The 14,111-nt window shown below is 36.9% G+C and overlaps 1 protein-coding gene across 1 annotated transcript in view; it reads left to right on the top strand.

Moving 5' to 3' along the window:
* Nucleotides 1-10,857: 10,857 nt before the first annotated feature.
* Nucleotides 10,858-14,111, top strand: part of Plpp1 (phospholipid phosphatase 1) — a 78,380-nt gene continuing 75,126 nt past the window's right edge. Inside the window, exon 1 of the mRNA XM_010626877.3 lies at nucleotides 10,858-10,938. The gene's annotated coding sequence lies outside the window, so the exon portion shown is untranslated. The remainder of the gene's footprint in view (nucleotides 10,939-14,111) is intronic.

The following is a 14,111-nucleotide window of genomic DNA, read 5'->3' as shown; positions in this document are numbered from 1 at the left end:
TTTTTTTTTTTTTTTTTTTTTTACTCCCGATCTTCCTTGTAGATTTTACCTGGGTTGTTTTGTTTTTTAGGAAAAACAAAAGCCTTCCTAAAACACCAAAATTAATTAATTAATTGCAATGGAAAGTTTACCTTTGACAATATTAAATTAGAAGTGTATGGGCTGGGGATTTAGCTCAGTGGTTCTGGCGACTGCCTTGCAAATGCAAGGACCTGAGTTCGAGCCCCAGTACCCCCCCCCATTAGAAGTGTATTTCAACTTGTTCTTGGTTTTAGTGGAAATTTGTTAAATTTCATTTAGGTTTTATTGAAGGGAAAGGAAAATGTTCAATCAGAAGTAATTTTGGAGGTGGATGTTGAGTTGCACTCCTGAAATCCTAGCATTCAGGAAGCTGAGGCAGGAAGATTGGCCCGAGTTCGAGGCCAGCCTGGGTTACATAGTTTAAGGCCAGCCTGAACTATATAGTTAGACCCTGTCTAAAAATAATAATTTTGATAATTCTAATGTATTGGGCATTATTCTATCATTCTCATATATTGTGTACTATAATTATAGATCAACCTCATTTCCTACCAGTGGAAATTAATTTATAAAACAGGATTTTAAAATTGACCAAACACCAAATAGGAGGGGTGAAACAAAATACACACTGCTCTGAGGCAGCTGAAACTAATGTAATTAAACACACAGCCACATGGTACATCCACATTAAAAAAAAAACCAAAAACTCTTATGTAATGGAGAAGCCTATATGCAGTACAGTTTTATAAATTATAATTGTTGACTATGTGTTCAATATGATGCAAATATCACATAATTGGCCTATAGGGATTAATTTTATTGCTTCATTGACCTAACAGTTGCAAAAATATGATGGCTTTAAAATAGGCAATTAAGGGTCAGGGAGTTAACTCAGTGGCACCATGCCTTGCAATCATAAGGTCCTGAGTTCAATCCCTGGTATAAAAAACAAAACAAAACAAAACTTCAGTGGTTTTGGAAAATGTTTTCTTTGGGGACTTAGGCATTAAATTTGTTTTAGAAAAAGACATTTGCCCTATTTGAAACATTTTATTTTTATATCACTGGTTTGTTTTTATTATTTTATTTTTTTCTGTACCAGGAATTGAACTCAGGACCTTGAGCTTGCCATGCAGGTGCAGTGCCACTGAGCTAAATGCCTGGCCCTGGTTTCTTTTAATGTAATTCGGTGCATTACAATTTGCCCAGAAGTCCCTGTTGCTAAATAGAAAGTGAATTATCTCCCTGACTTATTTTAATTAGATATATATTACAAACAGCAATGAAGGAGAGCATGACACAAAACCTTTCATATTGACTTTTGGAAGACGGATTTTATATAGCATACTCATTTCTAGTGGAGTCTAAAGATCATATTAAATTTGGTTTTATTCACTGTACTGATAGCAAGAGATTGGCAGCTGAGAATAGTAGCTTAAAGAGGGTTATCAACTTGGCATTAACTTTTTCTGTGGAGCAGCGCGGTAAGAGTTGACTATACCAACAAAGGATGATTAAGCATTTCATAAGTACAGGGTTGTGTGAAAGTTATTCATAATTATAATGTGAATATGTTCCAGATCCTGTTAATGACCACCCCAGCATTATACAGTACATCCATTTCAATATGATGATGTTATGTGAATTTTGTTACACAAGTACTTTATAATTTTACCAAGGGTGATGTCTGTTGAAATGTTCATTAAATATACTATGTGTTTGTATGTTTATGTCCCTAAATCGTCTTTATCTTTAGTGTGAAACATGAATTCCTCTATAAACATATTTTTATTAGCTCTTTCAATGGACCTGGTAAGTCCTTGGATAAAAAATTAAAATTCTGAGAAATTATATATATTTGGTTCCTTTCTGAAGTGGAACATAGTCTTGCCATCTTTTTCTGTGTGACTTCTGTTGTTGTTTTGGCCCTGAAGATTGAATTTAGTTAAGTGTTAAGAAACATCTCCAGCCTGTTTTTTAAAAATTTGAGATAGAGTCTCCGAAGTTGCCCAGACTGGCCTTGAATTTGTTATCCTCCTGTCTCGGCCTCCTGAGTAGCTGTGATTACAGGTGTGTGCCACTGTATTCAGCTTCTCTGATTCTTTTGATGGATGGTTCTGTGATAGTAGAAAAGACCATAGTCATGGAGCACGTGAGAAAAACTGCTCTGCAGAGAATGATGGTGGACTACTATGGAAGTGGCTTATATTTTAGCCCAGTGACTGAACCACATCCTGAATACTGCTTGTTAGTGTTTAATTGCTAAAGATCTTCCTGTACGTATTTTAGCCACCATGGCATTAGGCTGCCAGTTAATGGACACTAATAGACTCTGTGCCTATTGGTTGAAAGCCAACTTTGTACCTTGTTAATTTCTGGTGATTCAAAAGTTGGTGAGTGCAGTCCCTGCCCTAAAGGAGCTCAGAGTCTAAGGAGGGAGAATCAAGTAAACAAGAGGTTATGATATGTCATGATAAGTGCAATAAAGTTATGGAATAGGTGCCCTTTGAGCACAGAGAAAGGCTTTGTCTTGTAGGAGATGGCTCATAGGTTCTTTTTGTTTTTGTTTTCAGGACTGTTCTCCCTACGTAGATCAGGCTGAATTTGAACTCACTACGTATCCCTAGGCTGGCCTCAAATTTTCAACAATCCTCCTGCCTCAACTTCCCAAGTGCTGGGATTACAAGGGTACCCATCACGCCTGGCTCATCTCTTTGCTTTTAGAGATACCAGAAGTTACTTTAAAATCTTTTTTTCCCCCTTTAACCTGATCTAGGACAGTAGGAATTCACCTGGGTTTATGATGTCTACAAGATATAGGTGAAACTGGCTGGCAAAACTTTCTGTGTTTTGCTTTATGGTGGTCATTTAGAATACTTTGGTGTGTACACATTCTCCATTTGCCCCCCAAGATCTTTTCTCCACCCCGCTCTATGCTCTGGGGGACAACCATCCTGGGTATTGGCTGAGCCTTTACCTTTTAGTTTCTAGCTGGCTCTAGCCATTATGGAAGGAAGCCAACAGAAGGCCTGGGCGAGCCAGTTCCCTTCTGCTGGATTTGTGTTGCCACGACTCAGTAGCTCACACCTCCTATTCAACAACTGTCTCAGCCAGCTAGAGATCGTTTTTTTTTTTTTGTACCGGGGATTGAACTCCGATCCTTGCGCGTACAAGGCAGGCCACAGAACCAGAGATCTTTCTGGGTCCTTGTAAACTTTCTGTTGGCCCTTCAGACAGAAATTATAATGGCTTCCTGATGTTTCTACCTGAGAATACATATGCCACCATCCTTTGCTGTTTTCCTAAAATCTTGGCTTTACCTTTGAAAATGGTTCCTTCATTAAATTATCTTGAAAAAAAAATATATATATATATATCTGAGTGCGCTGTTATTTACCAGCCTCTATGAGTAATACCTATATCCAAAACTGATTTGAAATAGTTTTCCTTTCTTTACTAGATACCGATTACAGTAGCCTTTTAAAGCAAATGTAAATAGGAGCCCATAGGCCCTAGTTTTGGCTTTTTTGGGGAAGGAGAATTTTAATGGCTCCCTCGGCATGCTCCAGATGTGACAGGACCATTATGTCTAAGTCCATAGGTGTATTATAAAATCTGGCATCAAAATCATTGGCAGCTAACACTAGGTGTTTGCCTGTGGAATCTGTTACTTTTACCACAGTAATTATCCCAAATACGGATGCCATTTGTCAGCTCCTTAATCATAAGGCTGACATCATTCTACTCTGTAAGTAAACTCCTAAGGAGTGGTCGTTTTTCCAGCTCCCACCCTGGGTGGATCCCTTCAAGTGGAAAAAAAAAAAAAAAAGAAATATTTTGAAAAAAATTTCACATTTGGTAAATAGCCTCCAGCATTTTGTGCTTCCCCTCTAGCATTTATTGTTCTTTTTCTCTCTCTCCCTGCCTCCCTCCTCTCTCTTCCTCTGTCTTTTTCTCCCTCCCTTCTTCCCTTCCTTCCTTTGGAGACAGTCTCACTATGTAGTTCAGGCTGGCCTTGAACTCACTATTTCAGGCCCAGGCTGGCCTTAAAGTTGCAGGGATCTTTCTGCCTCAGCCTCCTGAATGTATGCACTATACCTGGCCATCCACTTATCATGTAGCATTTGTTGACTAGTAGGTGCTAAGCGTTGAATTAGGCAATGTAAACAAAAAGGATACATTGCCCATTCTGACTGCCTTTTCAGCTTCTGTTAACTTTAGGGAAATTTCTTTTGTTCCTGATAGAAGTTTGCTGGTTTAGTTTCTCTATTTTACTTAATTTTATTTTTTGCTTTCAGCCACAGAGGGAAGGAATCTCAAAAGATGAACAAAAATGGACCAGGGATTTAGCTCAGTGGTGCCACCGCCTGCCTCGCAAGTGCAAGGTCCCGAGTTTGATCCCTGGTACCAAAAAAAGATGAACAAAAATTTGTCAAACTGGCATATTCTTGAGTCAGACTGCAGTTGGCTTACAAGGCTTTCTCTGCCTTTAAATGGATAGTTTAGAGCAAAAGTAGAGGCTGTAGGAAATTGTTACTATTTGGCTCTTCTTGCTTCCTCATACAGCTGAGTTTTAAACATAAATTTACCTTGTTTGCAATTGGATATGGAAATGTTCAGAGGACTTACTCCTCCTACGTCTTTTATGAAATGTTAAATTCTTCCTGTATATTTTCTTTGAATAACATCCTTTTGGAAACTCAGACATGCTATGAATCTTTATTAACCTCTCTTTTCAGTTAGTCATTTTGGGCTGAGCTCTACCAAAATTTCCAATATATTACTCGGTTTGGGGAATTATTCTGTTGTTTTGGATAAGAAATTGAAGTTTAAATTGTTAACATTTATCCTATTAATAAAAGAGAAATTGAGTCTGGTGTGTTGGATTTTTGTCACCACGGCTGCTTTGGAGGCTGAAGTAGGAGAATCACAAGTTGCCAGCCTGGGTAACTTTGTAAAACCTAGTCTCAAGATAAAAACTAAAAAGGACTAAGGATGTAGCTCAGGAGCAGAGTCTTTAGCTTCAACCCCCAGCCCACCAAAAGAGATTTAAAAAAAAAAAAGGAAGAAGATGATACTGGCAACAAAAGTGACTAAATTTAAGATTTTAGTGAACTAGTTAACATGTAGCTTCAATTTTTGTGGAAAGGAATTTGAAATGTTAACAGTCTGCTTCCTTTTTGTGGGTGGGGGGAATCTGTTCTTGGTCAGTTTATTATCTTCTGTGCTTGATGTACCTTTCCACTTCAGCTTTTTTTGTGTTTGTTTTTTGAGACATAGTCTCACTGGTTCTACTTCCTTTTAATTTAGTTCTCAATTCAGCATTTAGGATGAAAATATAGAGTCTGTATAAAAGGCTAATTAGGGATTGCTTAGATAGCCACTTCTCTCTCTTCTTTTCAAAAAAGCATTTAACATCCACAGATTATGAATGATGGTAATAAGTAATTTCTTTCCTTTTTTTTTTTTTTTTTTTTTTTTTTTTTTTTTTTTTGGTACTGGGAATTGAACTTGGGACCTTGTGCTTAGGAAGCAGGCAGCAGAACCACTGAGCTAAATCCCTGCCCTGTTCTTTTATCTTTTTTATCTTCATTCCTCCCCCACTCCTTTCTTCCTGATCCCCCTCCACCCCAGCCTTTAGGTTTATAGTCCAGATGGCTCACGCAGAGTTGTTTTTATACTTAATTAAAACTAGTTTAAAATTGGGAACAACTTGTTCTTTATAAGCTGTAGGTTTTTCTTTAAAACATTAGAGACAACGTAGTGGTAAAATTTGTATTCAGAATATTTAGAATCAAATTCCAGCTCTTCCATTTACTTACTGCTTGGCTTTGAAAATGTTCACTGCTTGTATGTTTTTTCCCCTCAGCAGTGTAATGGGAAGAGAACATACATCTTATGATTGTTGTAAGACTTAAACGAGTCAATATGTTCAGTATTTTTGTTGTTGTTTTATTTTTTTTCAGCTTTAATTGAGTTTATTGGTACATTTTAGGGATACAGTACAGTTACATTCATTGTTGGGAATTTGTACCTCTACATGACAGGTCTTGGTTCTCATATTTTCCCCTTGTCCCTGCCCTCCCTTCACCCCCTCCTCCCCTCCCCATCTACAAACACTTTATTTCCATCTTTTCATTATCTCACATTTTTTTCTTTTCCCTTATTACCCTTCCCCTACTCATCCCACCTTCCCTACACCTTTAGCCCCTTTATTCCCATTTCACAATGTCAGTAATCTTATTAGGATCTTGTGTATCATTGCAGTTTATTCACACCAGAGAAACTATTTGGTATTTACACAAGTGTGACTTATTTATTTCACTTAGGAGTATATCCTCAATATGTATCCATTTTCCAATGAATTAATCTAATTTCTCATTCTTTATGCCTGAGTAGTATTCCGTTTTATAGAAAAACCACATCATCTTTATCCAGTTTCCAACTGATGGGCAAATGGGCTGTTTCCAAGTTTTAGCTATTACAGACTGTGCCGCTATAAACATGGGTGTGCATACATCATCACTGTGATATGATTCTTTTCGTTCTTTTGGAAAGATACCCAGCAGAGGGATGGCTGGGTCAAATGAAACCTCTTGTCCCAGCTCTTTGAGGTATCTCCATATTGATTTCCATAGTGGTTGCACCAGTCTGCACTCCCACCAACAATGGAGAAGGGTTCCTTTCTCCCTACAACCCCGCCAACATTTGTTATTGTGTGATTTCTTGATAGCAGCCATTCTTTGTGGGGTGAGGTGGAATCTCAGTGTTGTTTTCATCTGCATCTCTTGAATGACCAGTGATGTGGAACATTTTTTCATATATTTACTTGCTGCTTTTACTTCTTTGTCTGAGAAATGTCTGTTCATTTTGGATGCCCATTTTTGAATCAGGTCTTTATATTTGGGGGGGCTGATTGTTTTGAGTTCTTTATATAGCACTAAATTAAAATCCAAGTGGATTAAAGATCTAAATATTAAAACAGAAACACTAAACTTGCTGGAAGGTAAGTTAGCAGAACTCTGGAAGACATTGGCATAGGAAAAGACTTTATGAACAAATCCTCAGTAGCAAGGGAACTAGCAGAAAGAATCAACTACTGGGATCTCATCTTATTAAAAAGCTTCTGTACTGCAAAAGAAACCATCAGCAGAACTAAGAGACAACCTACAATGTGGGAAAAAATTTTTACTAGCTGTTCCTCAGATAAAGGACTATAATATGTTCAGTATTTACAGAAGTGCTTTGCACTTAATATATGTTTGTCACATAAAAGCGTTATTTATAATCCTACCACCTGTAACATAATTTATTAGAAGTAACTCCAACTAGTTTTGTATTAGGGACAGAAACCCAAACAAAATGTTTTTCTTGAGTACTTACAGAATGCCTTTGAAGTTTAATGTTTTATCAGTCATGTGTAAAACCACACATACGATTTCTGAGTAGTATTTATCCGAAGCATTGTAGAAATTGATGTGTATAGGCCTGTGGCAGAGTATAATTAAACAAATGGAAAAACTTTAATTTTATATAGTAATAAAAACTGAATTTCAGCTTATTCCAGAAAAGTTAGTTATACCTTCACTGCTTTTATTGTCCAAGTCTTCTTATAAAAAAAACAAAAACAAAAAGACTAGTTAATATCCCTAAATCTTTTGAATGATGATAATTGTAGTTTCTCATTTGTATAAATTCTGTTAATTTGAATTCCTTTCTGCAGTTAGCAAAAACAAACCAGTGTAATACCTACTCATAGCCTTTCTTCTTCTTACACTGTTTTTCAAATACTTAATTTGACATATATTAACCTGAAGTTGTTTTAATGTTGGGTGAACATAATGTTAAGTTTTTAAAATATTTGGCTTTCCATCTTTCATTTAATTGAGTACACATTAAGTGCTTAGTACAGTGTTAGGCCCCAAAAATGCTATTATGATTTCTCCATACTACTATAGAAAAATAAGGTTTATAAAAGCTATGGAAGAATCAAAACATGGTTATAGCAGAGTGAGACTTTGGGAAATGACAGTCTCAGGAATGCTGCTCTGAGGAGACAGTGTTTGAATTAAGAGATACATTGAAATCTGATGAAAGTCAGTTGGGCCATGGAGGAATGGAGGAAGATTTTGCGCAATAGGGAAGAGTAAGTTTGGAGGACCAAAGGAAGAAAGGATATTTTTTGACAAGGAAGAGACTAGTATGGCTGGATTATGGTATATATCATTTTTCCCCCAGTGCTAGGAATCCAACTCAGGGCCTCACATGCTTGTTAAGTGCTTTACCAACTGAGCTATCACCCCAGCCTTCTTCTTTTTTTTTTTTTTTTTTTTTTTTTTTTTTTTTTTTTTTTTGTGGTGTACTGAGGATTGACTCTAGGGAACACAGAGCTTACCCTTCCACCCTTTTTAAAAATTTGAGACTGGGTTTCCCAAAGTTGCTCAGGCTGATCTTTAACTTGTGATTGTCCTGCCTCAGCCTCCCATTTGGCTGGGATTTACAGGTATGTGCCACTGTGCCTGGGCCCATGGTTTGTTTTCTTTCTTTTTCCTGGTGATTGAACCCAGGGCCTTCACACTGAACTACATCTCCAACCTTTTTCTTTCTTTTTATTTTGAGACAGGGTCTCACTAAGTTGTTCAGCTGCCCAAACTGGGCTTGAGCCTCAGGCTCCCAGAGTGCTGAGATTATAGGCTTGTGCTGTCACACCCAGATCTCAGTGGTGTTCTAAATACCATTTATTTTAAGTATCAGAGTGGATAATATTAATAACTGACATTTAATGCTCTCTAGGCCTTGTGCAGTCCCTCATCTTGCTCTGTGAGGCTCGTTTGGTTGTCTTTCTTCTGTAGCTGATGGAAATGAGGCCTAAGGTAGTTGGCAAACTGACCCAAGGCAATCCAGCTAACATGTGGCATGTCAGGAACTAGGAAGTGCGTTTTTGAGATTCATAAATTTTGAATACTGATTCAAAAGGCTGGACTTGAACTTGTAGCCATCCTCCTGTCTCAATCTCTTAAGCCTGGGCTACAGGCATGTACCACCATGCCCAATCATCTGCTTTTTATATTTTAAGCATATATCTGCTGTCTAAAAGAGACATTTTAATTCAGACTCCTATTAACGAGTTGGCAACAAGGGTGACTTGTTGGAGATATATCTGGAGATGTGAACTAATTTGCCTTGTTCAGTAATAAGCCTTTGTCTTCAAATACCATGGTAGGCATTTTTTGTGAGTCTTTTCAGGAAAGGAGGACCTAGGGCTGGGGATTTAGCTCAGTGGTTCCGCCGCCTGCCTCACAAGCACAAGGACCTGAGTTCTATCCCTGGTACCAAAAATAAATAAATAAATAAAATAAAAACAGGAAAGGAGGACCTTTGCCCTTCCTGCACTTTTATGTGAATCATGTGTATAGTGTTCAGTAACCTTCAGTCACCTTTGGGCAGGCATTCCAGTAGATATAGTTAGAACCTGGTGGCTTAGTGCTAAGTTGTCACTGCTCAGAAATGTTTACTTAGTCTTTTTCAGGGTGGGGTGACCAGGAAAGTGACATATAGGAAATGTGTAGTAGATGAGCACCTCCGATAATTGGCAGTTTGTTAAACTAGGTTCTGCCTTGCCTTTTGGTTCATCTGTGTCAGCAGGAGAGATTGATTGGCTGCTTAGGTGCAAGAGAGTAAAATGAGAAGAGAAAAATTATTGAGTGCTTAGAATGGGCCTTTCATAACTGCTTTATATAAATTCATGTTATATCACAGAAGCCTATGAGGCATACAGTATTGGCTTAATTTTATACCCTACCACTGGGACACAAAAATTTTTGGAAAAGTAAACCCATAGATTTCTGATAGCTTCTTGCTGTGGTAGACAAACTCATAAGAAATAATGATAATATTGTATGATAACTTATTGAGTGCCTGTTATGTTTTAGCACTGGAATTATCAAGAGTAAGTGAACCAGGCAAGGTCTCCATCTTTAAGAGGAGCCTTGTAAGGGGACATAGGTAGATATTTTAGTGAAGACTTTTTGTTTTGGAAGTTTTCCCCTGGACCATTGCTCTTCTTTAGATCAGAGATAATGGAGAGCATTTGGAATATTATTTTTGGCTCATACATCCCTATAAGGCTAGGGATTTAGTTCATTGCAAGGCCCTGGATTCAGTCCTCAGATCTGCAGAAAGCAAAGCAAAGCAAAACAAAACCAAACCACAACAAACTCCTGGAAATACTTGCTGCAGAAAGTTAAGTTACCAGTTATGAAATGAAAACACTGTAATGTGGGCTTAGAAAGTGTGTGGCACACAGTAGGCATTCAGATGTTTGTTACATGAATGGTCGAGTACTTAAATCAACCACCTATTTGAGATTTGAATTTTAGTTCATCTTTTACTATATGATATTAGGCCTCAGCTCCTTGAGTTTCATTTCCTCATCTAATGAGGAGAAAGATGATGTTAATAGTGTCTTCCTGTGAAATCTAATGAGATAATGTGTGAGACAGTGTATTTACCATAGTCCTGGTTTGCAGCAGGCACTCAAATATTGCTGCTACTATTATCATTATTAAGCTAATAAACCAGTTTGGTACCAGTGACATGCTGTGCTGTTTAAATGTGATTCATGTACTGGTGATTTCTCTTTGAAAACACTACTCAGTATAGTTTTAGCTATAGTTTGAATAGAATTGAGGGTGGATCCTGACTTGTATTTCATTTCCTAGTGCCTGGGTTACTGTGGGAAATGTTTTGATTATTTTTAACCTATTTCTTTCTGGAATCAGATACCTCATTTACTTCTGATTGTACTTCCAGGTGAGCAGTATTCCCACAGCTTATAGATAAGGTACCCAAATGAATGTTCGTGGTTCAAGAGACAACAGTCAATTCAAAACAGAAATAAACAGTGGTGCTTGTAAGGTAAATTCTCTTAGTATTTACTCTTAAAACATGAAGATTTTGTTTCTTGAATATAAACTGGTCAAGAAGTAACTTAAAATGCAGATTGAGCCAAACATACTAGTTCTCTTTATGATTTATCAGTCAAAATTTATCCTTTTGTCCACAGAGTTTAAGAAAAAAAATATAATGGGCACATCCATCTATAGTGTTCTGGGATTGTTTCTAATTTTAGGTGATAATCTTCAGAAATGCAAGTAGAATTAAACCAAGTAGTTAAACCAAATCTAACCAAGTAGAATTAAAATTTGTATTTTTATAAAAATTTCCCTTAAGTAATCTTTTAAATACACATTTTAGAAATAACATCCCAATTTGATTTTGAAAATATCCCTAGCATAGTAATGCAATGTAGCATTAAATGACTCTTGTTATATTGTAGTTTTTTTTTTTTTTAAGAGCTTGGATAAGGGACAGGAATTTTATTTGTGCTTCTTTCCAAATATTTTCTGCATCGACCCAATGTCCCAATTAGAGAAAAGGTTTCTTAAATCATAGTGTTATTAAAACTTGTTAGACAGGTTGTGGTTAATGCTAACTTTATAGCTGATGTTGGATAGCTATATTAAAACTTTGGTCCCACAATCTAAGTGAAGTTTGAAGTGCTGTTATTGAACATATTGTAGTTACTAACTAAATCTGAAAACAAATGAGTAGTTCTCTTTTCTGCGGATAAATTTTTCATGAACAGAGTTTGACATTACAGATGATTTTGTAGTGAATGGTAATTTATTTGTGTAACTTTTATTTAAAGAGTTCAAAGCGTGATTTAATGTAAAAGCTATTGGTTTGGAAGTCTCATTCTGCTCGTCTCTACACTCTATGTGATCTTCATAGGTAAGATCACCAGGCTGCTTCATTTAGTCATGTAAATTATAATGAAAATAATGTCTGCCTTGACCATCTCTGAGAATCATAGTGTAAATGTTCACTAGCTAAGGAGAGTCAGTTGTTGTGGGATATATACTGCAGCAGTTGACATCAGAGGACTCAAGACAAAGAGCACTTGGTGTACAACAGATTATTTTGAGCAGCTGCAGCAGACTTGTAGGAGATTAATTAAAAATCTAGCTTGGCCAAGAGTAGGGCGAGTGTTACTGTCAGCAGAAAATGAGAAAAAAAAAAAAACCTCAAGAATAATTGAAGCACTTAGTCTTAAGAAGTAGTAATATCGGAAAATTGGGCCCTGATACAAATAAATGTTAGGCCCCTTTCTTGACTTTATTCTCTTGCCATACATAGGTACATGTTTTTATCAGTGACTAAGTAGCTCATGAAATACCGCAACTAGTTGAATATTTCTGTGTCAGTCATATTGTGAAAAATTGTGATACCTACTACCTTAAGAAGCCAAAGCAGACTATAATTTGGTCAGACTCACTAAAATTTCAGCATGCTTTACAATGCTTGAAGTGCTACCCAAATTGTGAAGATTCTGATTTTTCAGTTGAACAAGCCTGTAAAGTCACATTTATAATGATACAAATTTCCTAAAGTATGGAATTTGTTCTTTAGGTTCACCAGTTAGCCTTTTTTTTTTTTTAGGATTTACTACACAGAAGGGCAAAACACTGGAAGAATGTTGTGATGGTTGTCCTTATTTCATAGCCTTAGACTTTTCATGATTAATGAAAAACTGAGCTTAGTGTCATAGTGCACCCCTATATTCTTGGAAGCTAAACAGGAAGATGGCAAGTTTGAGTCTAGCCCAGGCAATTTAGTGAGACTCTGTCTCAAAATGAAAATAAAATTTAAAAAAGGGCTGAGTATGTAGCTCTAGTGTGAAGTCCCTAGGTATCCCTAGTACTGCAAAAACCAAACCAAAGCAGAGCCTGGCACAGTGGTATATACATGTAGTCTTAGCTATTCAAGAAGAAAGGGAGGGAGGGAGGAAGGAAGAGAAAAAAGAGAGAAGAATTTGGAACAGTAACTTGGTTGAATATTTTATAAATTAAAGTTGTGGCAGATGAGTTTGAGATTTTGAGCTATCAAATAGAATTAGTTGAGACAGGAAGTAAAGATAGTAATACTTAGGCAGCTAGGAGGCTTTTGAAAAAATCTAGACTAAGGAAGTAGTGGTGGAGATGGGGAGGAGAAGGGGATAAATTGAACAGGTATTTGGGAGATAAAAGTCACTCATCTTGGTGAGACACTCAGTTTGGAGAGTGTGGCGGGGAGGGGGAGTGTTGGTCAAAACTAGTTCTGCATTTTCTGGCTTGCATTATTGGATTGGTGTTGATTTTCTGCCAAGCACTGAGCTGGAGCCCACTAGCACAGAACCTGAATTGTAGGAAGGAGAATGGGAGAATATAGTGAGTTTGGTTTGGGGCATGTTATATTTAAGGTACCTTTCAAATATCTTAAGTGGACGTATCTAGCCCTTGTATAAGTGGTGCTAGAGTTCAGAGGAAAGGCTGACTTTTCGGAGACATTATTAGCATATTCATGATAATGAAAGATAATTAAGAAGTGCTAAAATACCAGGAAGAAGTTATAAAGTGAGAAGAGAAGAAGGTTTAGGATTGAGCTTTGAAAAACTATTGCCACTTTGGATTGGTTGGAAGAAATTATGACCACCAAGATTGAGAAGGAACATTTTACAAACTAGGAAAGTGTTTCTAATAGCCAACTAGAGAGAATGATAATGTCTCTATTCTCCTGAAAGAGCAAATAAAATAAAGATTGGGAGCTATCTATTGGGTCTAGATACACAGTGATCATTGATAAACATATATAAAGCCATTTCAGCAGTGAATTGGAAACCAAATTATTGTGGGCTGAAAAAGTGGGTTAGTTGATGAATAAAAGGAAATTGCAGGGTATAGATTACACTTTAAAAATTAGAGAAAGAAAGAAGAGTGTAGTAGGTGAAAAAGAAACCCAGATATTGGCTGAGTGAATAAATGTACATCATGAACTTCTTTAAGAAAATTTAAAGCACAGGTTAATAGGATCATTTCTGAGGTAATAAGTGGGAGGTTTATTAGGGTGATAGTGTGGAATAATAGGCAGTCATAATTTCCTGTGGTGCCTGGACAGGAAAAGGATGATCTCTTTACATAAAGGGAAATCATTTTTCAATCAGTAGTAAAGAAATAGAACTTCTGGGGCTGGGGATTTTAGCTCAGTGCCTG

This window comes from Fukomys damarensis, unplaced genomic scaffold (genome assembly GCF_012274545.1).
Source record: "Fukomys damarensis isolate Sample0158 unplaced genomic scaffold, DMR_v1.0_HiC HiC_scaffold_1, whole genome shotgun sequence".
Classification (NCBI taxonomy): Eukaryota; Metazoa; Chordata; class Mammalia; order Rodentia; family Bathyergidae; genus Fukomys; species Fukomys damarensis.
Note: the sequence above shows the minus strand (reverse complement) of the source record. Positions and strands in the feature narration are given on the sequence as shown.